We start from the raw sequence: 14,450 nt of genomic DNA, 5'->3' as shown, positions 1-14,450 counted from the left end.
ACCCTAAAAAGGACTAGGGGAAAAAACAATACACCCACACGTGAAAAGATAGAAAAGTACGGTAGTTGCAGATGGGTCTGTGGGGAGGAAATTACATAAATGAGGTGTTGCCCTCTGATTGCCAGCCGTTTCATCTTGGACACTATGAAGAGCCTTTTTGCTGACAACAAAATACAGCATTACCTGGGCTTTATATGCATGTTATTCAGATTTTGTTGAACTATCAAACCATAATCTTTGTGCCAGATTTAGTATTACTGATATTCAGGGAATAAATGGTGAGGATTCCTGAATATTATAATAAATCTTTAATACGGTCAAAGACCAGTGAGAGAATTACCGGTATACAGTTCAGTTCATATAATGGGTATCTACATAGTAAAATTGCAGTTAAAATGTTACAAATTTTAAAATTTTATAAAAGTTTGATATATGAATCTCAGCCACCTGCCGACACTCCTGTGATAATCCTACAATAGATCAGCTAGGTTATCTGTCACTGGTGGTTGCTGCCATCACGGCGTGTCTTATTCTTGTCGCTATGTAGCAAATTTTTGCTACAATCCTGGTAGTCTTTATGTCCTTGTCAGCTAAAAGGTGTCTGGTGAAGGCTTCCTCTGATCGGCCGGGCTGTTTCACTAGGAGTGGTTCGATCAGCTCTTTCCTCGTATCACGATATAATTGGCAATATAAATGGACATGCCCGATGGATTCGATCTCATTGTCATCACAGGGGCATAGTCTTTGGTCAATCGGAGTCTTGTTGTATCTACCAAATAATAAAGCTGAGGGGAGGGCGTTAAAACGGGCCCTGGAGAATGCCCAGTGATGTTTGGGATTATCTAATGCCTGAGGTAATTTGCTAAGTGGATCCTTCGATGGTCATAAACAGGCATCCCCAAACTGCGGCCCTCCAGATGTTTTGGCCTACAACTCCCATGATCCCTAGCTAAGAGGACCAGTGGTCAGGGATGAGGGGAATTGTAGTCCAAAACATCTGGAGGGCCGAAGTTTGGGGATGCCTAGTCATAAAGGTGCCTATAAATTGTTGCGAGTCAGGTAAGATCGTTTCGGAGTTCAGTGTCAGTTATTATTTCTTTGGTTAGGTTTTTCGCTCTTCCCATTTCCAGGCTTAAAAGATGCTCTGTTGAAAGTCCGTATAAGGATAGTTTCCTGCGGATGCTCTTCTCCCAACTTAATTGAAAGTTATCACAGTGTATCAAGGGGAGGAGGCCAGTTGGTGTCTTATTAAATCTTAGCCAGAAGTAAAAGGCAGCTTGCCACACTTTAGCTTCAACCCTTGTAGGCCTGTTTCCAGACGTAGGACTGCATTGGGAGTATTGATCTTAGAAATCCTGATTGGATTTTTTCATAGAGTCCAGGTTGGAGGTAGGAATAAGTGGTGCACCATACAATAGTTGGGTTAATGGTTTTGCCATAAATAATTTGACGGCTGCTGGGATGTAATTTCCTCCCTTTGATCGGTGGAATCTTGCAATAGCTGTCGTACTCCTTTGTGCGATGGAAGAGATGTATTTAATGTGGGCTGTTTTCTTCCGGGAAGCTTGAAATACAACTCCCAGATATTTAAAGCATGTTACCTGCTCGATGGTTTGCTTGTCTATGTGCCAGTTGTATATTTTCCTTTTATTGGAAAAAAAACATAATTTTGGTTTTTTGGTAGTTCACGATTAATTGTTCCCTCTTACAGTATTGTGCAAGTTTGTTAAGTGCTCTTTGAAGGCCAATCCGAGTCTGGGATAAAATGACCGCATCATCAGCATAAAGCAGGATGGGTAGCCTTTTGTCTGCTAGTTTTGGGGGGTGAATATCTGCTCCTTGAAGATATGCAATTAGAGAGTTTATATAGATGTTAAATAGGTGGGGGGCTAATATACACCCTTGTTTAACTCCCTTAGTTGTTCTAATTGTGTTGGAGAGTTGGCCTTCCCAATTGCATCTTACACGGAGTCGTGTGTTCTTGTATAGCTTATATATTAATAACAGCAGACATCGGTCTATAGATGACTTGCTAAGTTTGTCCCATAGGCGGATTCATGAGATGGAATCAAAGGCCGATTTGAAGTCAAAAAATGCTGCAAAAAGCTGGGGATTATGCTGTATTGTAATTCCTGAATATTTAAAACAGTTGCTTGAAGAAATGTGGATCTTCCTTCTCAGCAACTCTAGTACTGGACTCGTCCCATTCACTCTGGTATTAGAAAATGAAGAATGAGTACTGTAAGCCCTTGTCTATGTCCCTTTCCTGGAAACAATTCCTAGGGGTCTGTGTTTATTCATCATCAGAATAGTTCTCTCAAGTCTAGTAGATACAAAAGTTTTGCTATATTTTCATTATGTTAACCATTTTCCCTCTCTTTCATAATTGGATACGGAATGGAATAGAGGGTATAGCAGAGGATGTATATCATTCATTTACGTATTTTTATTTTTAAAGATTTTAGATTTCCCTGAAGTATGACCAGTTAGGATCTGAAACATGTTGGATCTATAAGCAGAACCAGGCAGACTACTAAGGAGGGCTTGGGAGAACTTGAAACTTGAAAGTAAAGAACAATGTGCAGCTCTTAATTCAGTTCCATGGCCATCAACTCTTTTCAACTCTGACCTCATTGTGGGAATTTACTATAGATCCCCAAGCCAAACTGAGTACAAATATGAAGCCTTCCTGGAAAAGATGACCAAGCATTCAAAAGAAAGTGAGATAATATTAATGGGGGATTTCAACTACTGTGTCCTGATATTTGTTGGATGTCAAACTCAGCCAAGAGCATAAGGTCGAACAGATTCCTCACTGGCCTTGCAAACAACTTCATTGTCCTGAAAGTGGGAGAAGCAACAAGAGGATCAGCCATTTTAGATCTGATCCTAACCAATAGTGATGACCTGGTTAGTGGGGTAGAAGTGGCAGGATCATTAGGTGGGAGTGATCATGCTCTTCTGGAGTTTATTATACAGCGGAAAGGAGCAACCAAGCATACTAAGACTCAAATTCTAGACTTTAAGAAAGCCGACTTCAGAAAACTTAGGGATACGCTGGGTGAAATCCCATGGACAGAAATACTAAAAGGGAAGGGAGTTCATGATGGTTGGGAGTTTGTTAAAAGGGACATATTCAAAGCACAACTTCAGGCAATACCAATGAGACGGAAACATGGAAGGTGCCTAAAGAAGCCAGAGTGGCTATCTAAAAAGCTTTTAACTGAGATAAGATTTAAAAGGGATATGTACAAAAATGGGAAAAGGGGGAAACCACCACAGAGGAATTCAAACAAATAGCCAGCACGTGTAGAGACAAAGTCAGAAAAGCTAAAGCACAGAATGAACTCAGGCTTGCTAGAGGTTAAAAGGAACAAAAAGGGCTTTCATGAGTATGTCCGTAGCAAAAGGAAGAACAAGGAAACAGTGGGTTCACTTAGAGGAGAAGATGGCGAAATGCTGTTATAAGAATTTTGAGGTCATATCTATATATATATAATAATTGTTCATAAAACATGTACATGAATGTACAGGCACATGTCTGAAGCAGCACAGGAAGACAGGCCTTTCTGACACCATTTTGACTCTCTCTCTGACCAGGTGTTCCTCTGCAAGGAAGAAGTGGGGTGGGGGGAACCTTCTCATTGTCTCAGGAATTAAAGTGATAATCCCTGGCATCCTGATACCTGACTGCCAGACAAAAGGGTGTGATTAACTTGGCTGGGAAACAGGGAAATGTAAATATCTCTCAATTTTGTTGATTAGGTTTTGGGGGGCAGGGGGCAGGGTCCAGACTGCTCAGATTACTGCCACCAGACCTCCCCTTTCATGATGTACCTATGATGAATCTAGGGAGGGGGGTCTTGGGCTACACCCCTTCTGTGACATATGGATGATGCTTCTGGGGGGTGGGCTGAAACCAATTTCAAATTTCTTTTTAAGGGCAAGACATCTTTGTTTGGGGTTCCTTCCTTGTTCTCCTGTGTGAGAGGAAGGACCCTGTTGCAACAGTTAAAATAAAAGTGCCTTGCTTCGTACGTCCTGGTTTGGTCTCTGTTATTTGGTGGGCAGGAGACGCTTAAATTCGTCTGCTTGCCTGGATCCTTGAGCTCTCCCTGGGTCAAGATCCATTTCTCTGGGTTCATAGGAACCAGCTTAAATTTTACAACAATTTGGCGACCACTTCGGGGACCCAGTTTTGCCTTGAGCTCCGGGTTCACTGAGGAAGGGGAGCCCAGCGCGCCCTTGCCTCTTTTGCAGGGGGGTAAACCAACCTCAGGACCCGAGGCACTTGGTAGTAATTGAGAGTCCAAGCGGGACCCCCAGGACGAAGCAACGTTTAAAGGGACAAGGCTGTTTTTTTTTCAGGAACCAGTTGGAAGCTGGAGACAACGGGATTCGACTGAAAGGATCGGTCGTGAGTATTAAAAGGGGACACCTTGGGTGAGCTAAGAACCACAGCAACTAAAAATCTATTTCTCCACTTGGACTATCCTTTTCTACTCTCCTCTTTGGACCTTAGTTGCAGCAAGGCTGCCAGGCACAGTTACAAGGTAGAACTGAGGTCCAGGGCAACAGTCTTTACGTTAAACGCAGAGCTCAGAAAGACTGTCCCAGCTCCCTTCTGCCAAACTGAGCAGAAGTCTGAGCAAACTGTCGCTTTTCTACCAATCTGGGAATCTGGCTATCCCAGCTCTGTTTCCTATTCCTCTGCTCTTAATCTTCGGGTGAAGACGCCCCCCTGCCATGGCGACCTTTGTTAGGTATGACCCATGACCAGAGATTGCAAGTGCGCCCGTTCCTTTCCTACTACTCTGTATCTCTGTATTCCTCAGTTCCGACCTGACATTGCGTAGGCAAGCGTTCAGTAGGATATGAGTCTAGTGTGTAAGAGGCAGGGAAGTTGCTGTGGAACCCTCAGGCAATTGATGACCAGTGGGAGGGTTCCAATAGGGTTTTAGCTGCACCAGGCCGCCTAGTAGTTAGTGCACGCGAACGGCAGGCAGGAACACCACTAGGACGTGGGGGTGAGTCATAGACTCGGGAAGTTAAGAGTGTCCAGGAACAGGGTCGGGGACCCGAACTGCAGTATAAAAAGGCTTAAGTAAAATGGGTGCAACCCACTCTAAGGAATTCCTTTCCCAGACTCCCAACCGAGGCAAAGCACAACTGAGGCTTGGCTCCGGTAAGGACTTTGAGGATGAAAGTCCACTCCAATTCGTTCTCTTAAATTGGCACGAAATCCCCGGGGCGGACAAGCTTGAAGGGAACCAATTGCAAAAACTTTGTAAGAAAAAAACACTGGGTCCGCTTTACTATGGACCACCCAGATGAGGGGAAATGGCTACCAGGAGGTTCCTTTAACATACAGTGAATCTCCGCTTTAAAATTAACCCTGGTGAACTCTGAATGAGAAAAGTTTTGTGAGGAATCCTACAAAGTATGTTATGGTATAAAATTATATATGTTTGCATGTTACATGTTGTCTGTGTTGTCTGTGAAGTGTATGTGCGTCTGATCCTTGTGTCTGCTATAGTTCATTGTTCCCCTTAAAGTAAATGAGAGATATAATCCAGGTTTAGGAAATTAGGGGTTTGTGTAAAATTTGGCCATGACACCCACAGACTGCCTTTTTTAAAGCATGCATAGTTTAAAATAATATAATAATAAGGCAAGCTTGCTTAAATAATCTTATGTAAGGGCTTGATCAACCCAAAAACAATGGCAAATATTTAAAAGAGTGGAGGTAGTGTGTAAAGGTTTGTTTTAAAGAGGCTGTAGAAGGCCATTTTTTCCTCTCCAAAAGTAAAAAGAGGGGGCAGGATGAAGGAAAATAAGAGTAGTAAGTTTGAAAATGCTTGCTCAATGCTTTGAAAATATTTTGAAACTTGAAAATGTTCACTTCATGAGGTGTGCAAATGTTTGTTATTGAGAGAGGCTCTAAAAGGGAGTCTTCCTCCAAGTGACTAGAGGAATATTGACTAAAGGAAAATTGAACAGCTATTCCTATAAAGGTGAATTGTTTGTCAAAAGTAGAGCTTCCTTAGCCAGGAATTGTCTATCTGAGTCTAGTTTTAACTTCAATTGTGTTGGGCTCCTGATATCACCTCTTAAGGAAAAAAACTCATCTGCTAAAGGGTTCTGTATAAAGTTGGTATTTTCATTCAAATCTTGTGAATCCTGTATCTTAGAGGGTTAGACTAAATGACCTCAGGGTCCCTTCTAACCCCCATTTTAGAGCTATGTGAAAGGCAATGTGTCTGATGTGGTGATGGGTTGAAATTCAGCCCAGCTCTGCTTTCTGGCAAGGAAAGATTATTGGTTTTCAGAGTTGGAACAAGAGTGTAATTGTTGTTTTTGTGGAGTGATTATATAAGTTTTTATCACTTTCTCTATTAAGGGTTAAAGTTTAAGCACATATGAAAGTCTTGAACATTTCCCAATCTTTCTCTAGAGAGTAAAAGTGGGGTGTATGTGCATACCTACCCCTTTCTGTACAGAAAGGGGGAGCGGGAAGGGAAAAGGGAGATTGTAACCTTGAAAATGTTTGTTTGTGAACTCATAATATTTAAGGTCTGTGTCACAAGGGAGCCATGTGCTCTGTATGTAATGTTTCACCATGTGACTATGGAATATGGTGTTCCTTCTAGGGAAATGTTATTAAAAGTAGAGGATCCATAGCCAGCAAATGTCTATCTGAGTCACTTTAACCTTGATTCAAATGGACAGAATGGTTTTAGTAAGGAAGTAAATTCCCTCTTAAACTGTTTATCCAATCTTAAGGTTTGCTAAAGGCTTCTATATAACGTTGGTACTTTTAATCTTCCCCTTCCTTATTTTTCCCTTAGTACACACATGTGCTTCCGTGATAGGGCATAGCCTGTGTTTCCTTCCCAGTCAGGCGTCTGTACTCAAATGTATGTGTATCCTAAGGGCAGTGATAGTGTTGAGATCCCCATATTTCAGAAGGGGTGGACTAGATTACTCAAGATCCCTTCCAACCCTTTCCATACTTGCAAAAAGGAGGGAGAGAAAATGTGTTTGTAAGCACTGAAAAGTGAGTTTCTGTGTAAAATCTAACCCTATTTTAAAATCTACTCTTTCCCCTTCCCTTCCTTTATTCAGATGGTAATTTTGTCAAGAGGTGCAGCACTTTAAAAAATGGTACAATAGACTGCCGAATCATGAACTCTGTACATGCACAGAGGCTATGTCAGCTTGAAGAGGAAAATAGAGGAGAAAAATGAGGTTTTAACTAAGGGGCGAAAAGGTTATAATCTGCTCATGAAATATTATTCAAATTTCTTAATGTAAAGCTTTGAACCACTGAGGGAAAACAACCTCATGTGTGTTACTGGTCCATCAAGGTTAAGTGGTTGCCAAGTTCCAAAAATCTTAACATGCCAGATTCTTTCCACAGGTATAAATAGCAGAGTACTACTATAAGTCTGTCTCTTGAGTAGTTTATAAATTAATTAAGAGGTTCAAGGTTATGCTTTGCACATGAAACTTAAATTTAAATTTCCTTATGTAAAAATAAATAGATAAAGAACCATTGAGAACCATCAACTGTTTAGAAGCTGCCAATTCCAGTTCAACATGCAAAACTCTGTACATTTTAGGAACATTTCCTGACTGATTTTCACATGAAATAATTTTCCCTTTCCAGCAGAATACTGAGATTCAGGGTGTGGAGAAATTCTTTCAGAACCTTAATGCAAAATTATCTCCCAATGGGGGGGGGGGGGACGCCACCTAAACAAGCCCCTCCACACTTGGAAATTCATAGAAAATTGCTGTCTACCAGTTGACAGACTATGCAAACAAAAGGCTCCATTTCTTTCCTAGCAGGTACTCAGGATGGATACTTATCTCCCATTTGCATTTCACCCCGAAGCATTACCCTATGTTAATATAACCCTCCCTTTTCTAATGTAGCAATGATTGAGTGTTTTGCCAATTCTTTTCTTCCACAGCAAAAAAAAAAAAAAAAAGTGAGGAGTGAGGAGATACAAACAGTAATTTCATTTCTCTTTGGCGCTTCTCTTTAGCTTATAAATAATCTGCTTCCATTTATTATATCAGTTTTTCCATTATGTCTATGAAATTATTCTAACAATAACCAGGTAAAAATTGTTGTGTGAGTGGTAATCTAAATTTTATTTTGTTTTATTTTTGTATCTTTTTTTTTTTGGTATTTCTACTTTTTCTTTCTGTACATACAAATGTAGCATCTAAGTCATTCTTTCCTGTAAATAATAATAATAATAATCCCTTTCAAACAAGATACATGAACCTCAAAGAGAATTCAGAACCACATAAGGAAAATGTTAATAACTTATCGATTGTGTCCTAATTAACAAAATTTTTGTCCTTTGTTTCCTCCACAGCCAAACTAGGTGAAGTAAATTAAACTGACTGAGTAGACAATAACAGCAGTAATTAAATAACTATGATCTTATATTATTTGCAGCTCCCCAAGAAGAAATTTCTAGAATATTCTCCCCTTTCTTGACTATTTATCACTATTATTTTTTAACTAATTATATCTTCAGGCCCCAACCCCCTGCAGGCCTATTTTCAAAAGGATGTTTTACAGGAAACCAAATTGACATTTTATCTCTTTGATCACAACCTAAGAAGGAGGACCTAGAAAGCTATAACGTTTCAGCAAGGTTTAGAAGTGCTGTTATAGAAGTACTGTTAACTTCCTCCCAGTGACTCGAAGGCAGACAAGAAAACCCCCTTGTTGGAGATACATGCAAAAGCAGCAAGAATTATCTCAAGTTCACCTGATTGCCTCAAGATATACAAATGGCGTATAATTAATAATTTGAAGGTTTTGTGCATTATGTGTTATATAGGAATACTGAAATGTGTCAAATGACTTTGGGACAAAGGGGGAAAGTGAATTGCAAGGACATTCTCTCTCCTTGACCTCAAGACTCTGTGCCCTAGGATTTAAAAGCAGCCGGAATTGTCTCAAGATCATGATGGCCTCAAGACATACAACTGATATATAATTATTAGGTCTTATGTTGCGTGATATTCGACAGAAACATTGAACTATGTCTGACAGTATGTTATTTCCACAAGGAGGGGGAGGTGAACCAATTTTGTGTTTAATTGTTGGGTTTTTTTTAAAAAAAAAAATGTATAGTGTCCCAATGTTTTTTTTTTTTTGTATTATTGCCATGCATTGTATGCCTTTTAAAGGATCAGGATATTGCATAGTTCAGTATTTAGATTAGATCAACTTATGACCACATTTTCTTGTCCCACCTGGCACTCTGCAGTGTGCCAACCTTCTCTACACATTTTTTAAATTTGTTTTTACTCATTTTACCAAGAATAAGCTCCAAGATCCATGAAACACCAGATAAATGAAGGTATTTATGTCTTGATTTAACAGGAATGATCCCTTTTAGAGTTAAATTTGACTAATTTGGACATGTTTTATGGGGCTGTATAAATTTTAATTTGGCTTCAGTTCTAATTGGGCAAGTGTATCCAAGGTGCAAGTAGCTTTCTTCCTTTAAGAGCAACTGGGCAACTCCCTACAGTGCAAGGCCAGAGCCTATAATAAAGGCCCATAGAAAGCCCAAGGCAAAGGCATCTCTCTCATGACATGTCCAAACCTGTGGCAGCTATGGTGAGTGCCAGGCGACATGGTCAATATGAAAGCCCTAAGGGGATTCACCAGGGATTGTTGCTGTTGTGCCACGTTGGAGGTGTGCAACCAGAGGAGAGCTAGCTTTTGACACCTGAGAACACACAAAAGGGTAAACAAGCAAACTGCACTTTCCAGTCAATATTGGTGGACCATCCTGTTAAGTGTAATACATAGACCATTTTTGAGAAATGCTTCTCCCAAAGTACTAAAACAACACATCTGGTTATTCTTTTGTGGGGCAACAATTTTTAAGAAAAATTATAGCCCCAAATGGGGAATTGTTATAAGAATTTTGAGGTCATATCTATATATATATAATAATTGTTCATAAAACATGTACATGAATGTACAGGCACATGTCTGAAGCAGCACAGGAAGACAGGCCTTTCTGACACCATTTTGACTCTCTCTCTGACCAGGTGTTCCTCTGCAAGGAAGAAGTGGGGTGGGGGGAACCTTCTCATTGTCTCAGGAATTAAAGTGATAATCCCTGGCATCCTGATACCTGACTGCCAGACAAAAGGGTGTGATTAACTTGGCTGGGAAACAGGGAAATGTAAATATCTCTCAATTTTGTTGATTAGGTTTTGGGGGGCAGGGGGCAGGGTCCAGACTGCTCAGATTACTGCCACCAGACCTCCCCTTTCATGATGTACCTATGATGAATCTAGGGAGGGGGGTCTTGGGCTACACCCCTTCTGTGACATATGGATGATGCTTCTGGGGGGTGGGCTGAAACCAATTTCAAATTTCTTTTTAAGGGCAAGACATCTTTGTTTGGGGTTCCTTCCTTGTTCTCCTGTGTGAGAGGAAGGACCCTGTTGCAACAGTTAAAATAAAAGTGCCTTGCTTCGTACGTCCTGGTTTGGTCTCTGTTATTTGGTGGGCAGGAGACGCTTAAATTCGTCTGCTTGCCTGGATCCTTGAGCTCTCCCTGGGTCAAGATCCATTTCTCTGGGTTCATAGGAACCAGCTTAAATTTTACAACAATGCGAACAGGGGACAGAGAAAGGGCAGAACTCCTCAATGCCTTCTTTGCCTCAGTCTTCTCCAAGAAAGAAAACAACGCCCGACCTGAAGAATATGGAGCAGATGATTCAGCAGGGGAAACAGCCCAGAATAAGTAATGGGGTAATACAAGAATACTTGGCTAATTTAGATGTATTCAAGTCTCCAGGGCCAGATGAACTACATCCAAGAGTATTTTTAAAGAACTGGTAGAGGTGATTTCAGAACCACTGGCAGTGTAATGTTTGAGAATTCCTGGAGAACAGGCAAAGTCCCAGCAGAGTGGAGGAGGGCAAATGTCCCTATTTTCAAAAAGGGGGAAAGAGAGGACCCAAACAATTACCGCCCAGTCAGCCTGACATCAATACCAGGAAAGATTCTAAATATAAATATAATCAAATTATTTCTAATTGTAGGGCATTTCCTACAGGCCTTTTCACTTTGTTCTATTTAGTCCACTGCAAACTAAATTTTCCCAATGTTGCTTACACAGCATGAAATACTTACATTGGTCTGGGAAATCCATTAAGGTGAGATCTGCCACCACAAAGCCCCATCTGGCATTTATTTGTTCAATGCTTATTAAGGTAGCTAGTGACGTGCTTCCTTGGGCTTGCCGACTCTTACAGCCACAGATGTCAGCTGTCTAGCATTGTCTGCAATTACCTATATTTGTCTTACTCTCAGGCTGTTGTGTCTGCAGCTGGTGTGTGTTTGCATTTCTCACAGTCTTTATCATCCATTAAAGTCACCCCTTGTAATAGGGCAATACAGCCTTTTATTCCTAGGCAAAACAAGCATTTATTTAACAAACTACATTTATTGACTGACTTTACAGTAACATACTCCTTTGACTCCTTTTGCTATGAACTCTGTTCCCCCCCCTCCAGTATAGACAAAAGCATACTAATTACATAGCTGCCAAGTTCTCCCTTTTTTTAAGGGAAATTCCATTATGCTGAATAGGCTTCCTCGCGAGAAAAGGGAAAACTTGGCAGCTATGTAATTAGCCTGGGAACAGGACAGTTGTTATTAATTATCAGGAGAATAGCTCACTTTCAAAGCACTCACATATCTGAACAGATGAACTTTCAATATTTAAAAAAAGCTTTCAGCTTTCCATCCTGGTGTTATATAGTTGATTTGGCATCTTAATGGACTTTATAATTGCAAGTATTTCACAGCCATGGAGTTGCCATTATTGCAAAATATTACAAATCCACACACAAAGTGTGTTGAGATTCTATGCAAATATGCAAAATGTAACTGTACAATACAGCTGAAGTTTTAATATTAATAATGTAAATCATTTTATTTGACTATCAAAGTATTTATATACCACCAATTCAATAAAATTTAACATGGCAGTGTACAGCAGTATACATAATAAAAATATAAAATCAACAACAAAAGGATTAAAGTGACTGGTTGATAAAATTGTAAACAGTTGCATAGATCTGTTTACATAAAAAGGTCTTCAAGAGATGCTCTTTTAATGCTGGACAAAAGTCCAGAAATAGCATTGCTATCAATGTTTGACAAGGTTAAATGTACCCAATGCTATGGAGGACTTAGCTTACAAACTTGCTGACAGTGGCAAGGGTTATTATAGCTAGGAAATGGAAAAAGCAAGGTGGGTATCAAAATTAATGATCAATTAGCATGTGCTATCAAAGTAAGAAGGGGAAAATGGAAGATTTTTGTGAAATTTGTATTGTTAAAACAGAAAGGTTGTAAACCATCTCAAGAAGTGTTACATTTTTGGAAAGTTGAATAATTATGATAAATAATGGTCTCGGGGTCAGGGCACACATTTTTATTTGTATTATTCTTATTTAAAGAAAGAATAATGTGTCACGAAGAGTCGGACATGACTAAACGACTAAACAACAAAGAAAGAAAGAAAGAAAGAAAGAAAGAAAGAAAGAAAGAAAGAAAGAAAGAAAGAAAGAAAGAAAGAAAGAAAGATGCTCTTACCTATCGTACTGGTAAGAGATGTGGATCCCACCCCCACGCGCTTATAAAGCCAAATCATCTGCCCTCCAACATTTCTCTGAGGAAAATAGAGACAACCTATTCAACATCAGAAAGCGTCTCACATTGGATCTCACAGCACACGTATACGTCATATTTGTCATGCATTGATATTGATCACCTTGAGCCAATTGCAACCTCTGCACCTCACCTATCTCACGGGATTACTGAAAAGAAAAAATGTGCAAGGGAAGGGATCAACACCTTCCACAGATAAATGGATCAAAATAAAAATTTAGTGTAAGGGAAAATGCCAGAGAGCCTACCCCACCCCCTTTCTTTCTTTCTTTCTTTCTTTCTTTCCTTCTTTCTTTCTTTTTCTTACTTGTGTTTGTTTGTTTGTTTTGAACAGGGGTCAGCAACCTTTTTAGCCGTGGGTCGGTCCACCGTCCCTCAGACAGTGGTGGGCCGGACTATATTTTTTGGGGGGGAAATGAACGGATTCTTATGCCACACATATAACCCAGAGGTGCATTTTAAATAAAAGCACACATTCTACTCATGTAAAAACACGCCGATTCCTGGACTGTCTGTAGGCCGGATTGAGAAGGCGATCGGGCTGCATCCGGCCCACGGGCCTTAGGTTGCCTACCCCTGGTTTTGAAGATTCTCTGGAAGCTGCATTCTGCACCCACTACCATATTTGGTGGGGGTGTTTTCTGGAACATAAGAAATTGCCTTCTACCACGTCAGACCATTGATCCATCTACTACTGATGCTGTGTTGCAGATATTAAATATTGCAGAGTTTGAAGTGACTGGAAGCATAAAAACTGACTCCTTTGGAAGTGAAACATTGTCCAGACCCATAGAACTATTATTCAAACTTTAGCTGGCAGAACTGGAATCTTTGTTAATACGTTACAACCTGGCTGAGTCTGAATATATTACTGGGAAAACCTGGTTGGTGGCACAGGGTCAATAGTCCGTAGAACGAGCGGGGGCTCTGTGTGAACACCACAGTATGTTACAGCCATAGCTGCCCAGTCTCCCGTTTTTCGCGGGAAAACCCCGTATTTTAAACCGTTTCCCGCTGGCAGCCCGGATTGGAAAAAATCCCGTAAATCCCCTGGATTTCCTACCTGCCAGGGAGGCTCCATTTTGGGTCCTGGCGCCACCTGATTTCCGGTGCCTAGACATGGGTACCGTGGCACCGGAAGTCACTTCTACGCATGTCTGGACATGCGTAGAAGCAACTTCCAGTGCCGCTCCGCCCATGCCTGGGCACCGAAAATCGGGCATAGCGGCACCGGAAGTCGCTTCTACGTAGAAGCGGCTTCCGGTGCCGCGCTACCCATGTCTGGGCACCAGAAATCGAGCGTCGCCAGCACCGGAAGTTGCTTCTACGCATGTCCAGACATGCATAGAAGCGACTTCCGGTGCTGCGCCGCTGCTGATCCCACATTTTTCAGCGGGAGACTTGGCAGCTATGGTTACAGCAATAAGTTGATAGGGGAAGCAGTAATCAGAGAATGACATCATTGCGCCTATTGTTTTGTCAGTCAGCTAGGATCTAAAAGGACCACATGGTGGAAATGACTGTACTTCATCACTATATAGTGCTACTCTGGAATCTATTGATCAACTAGCAACAGGGAAATAGTTTTGGAGGACAAAAATCTTTTAACAGTTCCAGATTTCAGATTCCCTCCATCTTGTTTATGAGCCTAACAAATCCCAAGAACATCTTGAAGCAGAAGGATTTAAATTGGTTGCCATAAAAAAATAGGAACAGG

The sequence above is a fragment of the Zootoca vivipara genome, chromosome 9 (assembly GCF_965207765.1).
Source record: "Zootoca vivipara chromosome 9, rZooViv2.hap1.1, whole genome shotgun sequence".
Lineage (NCBI taxonomy): Eukaryota > Metazoa > Chordata > Lepidosauria > Squamata > Lacertidae > Zootoca > Zootoca vivipara.
Note: the sequence above shows the minus strand (reverse complement) of the source record.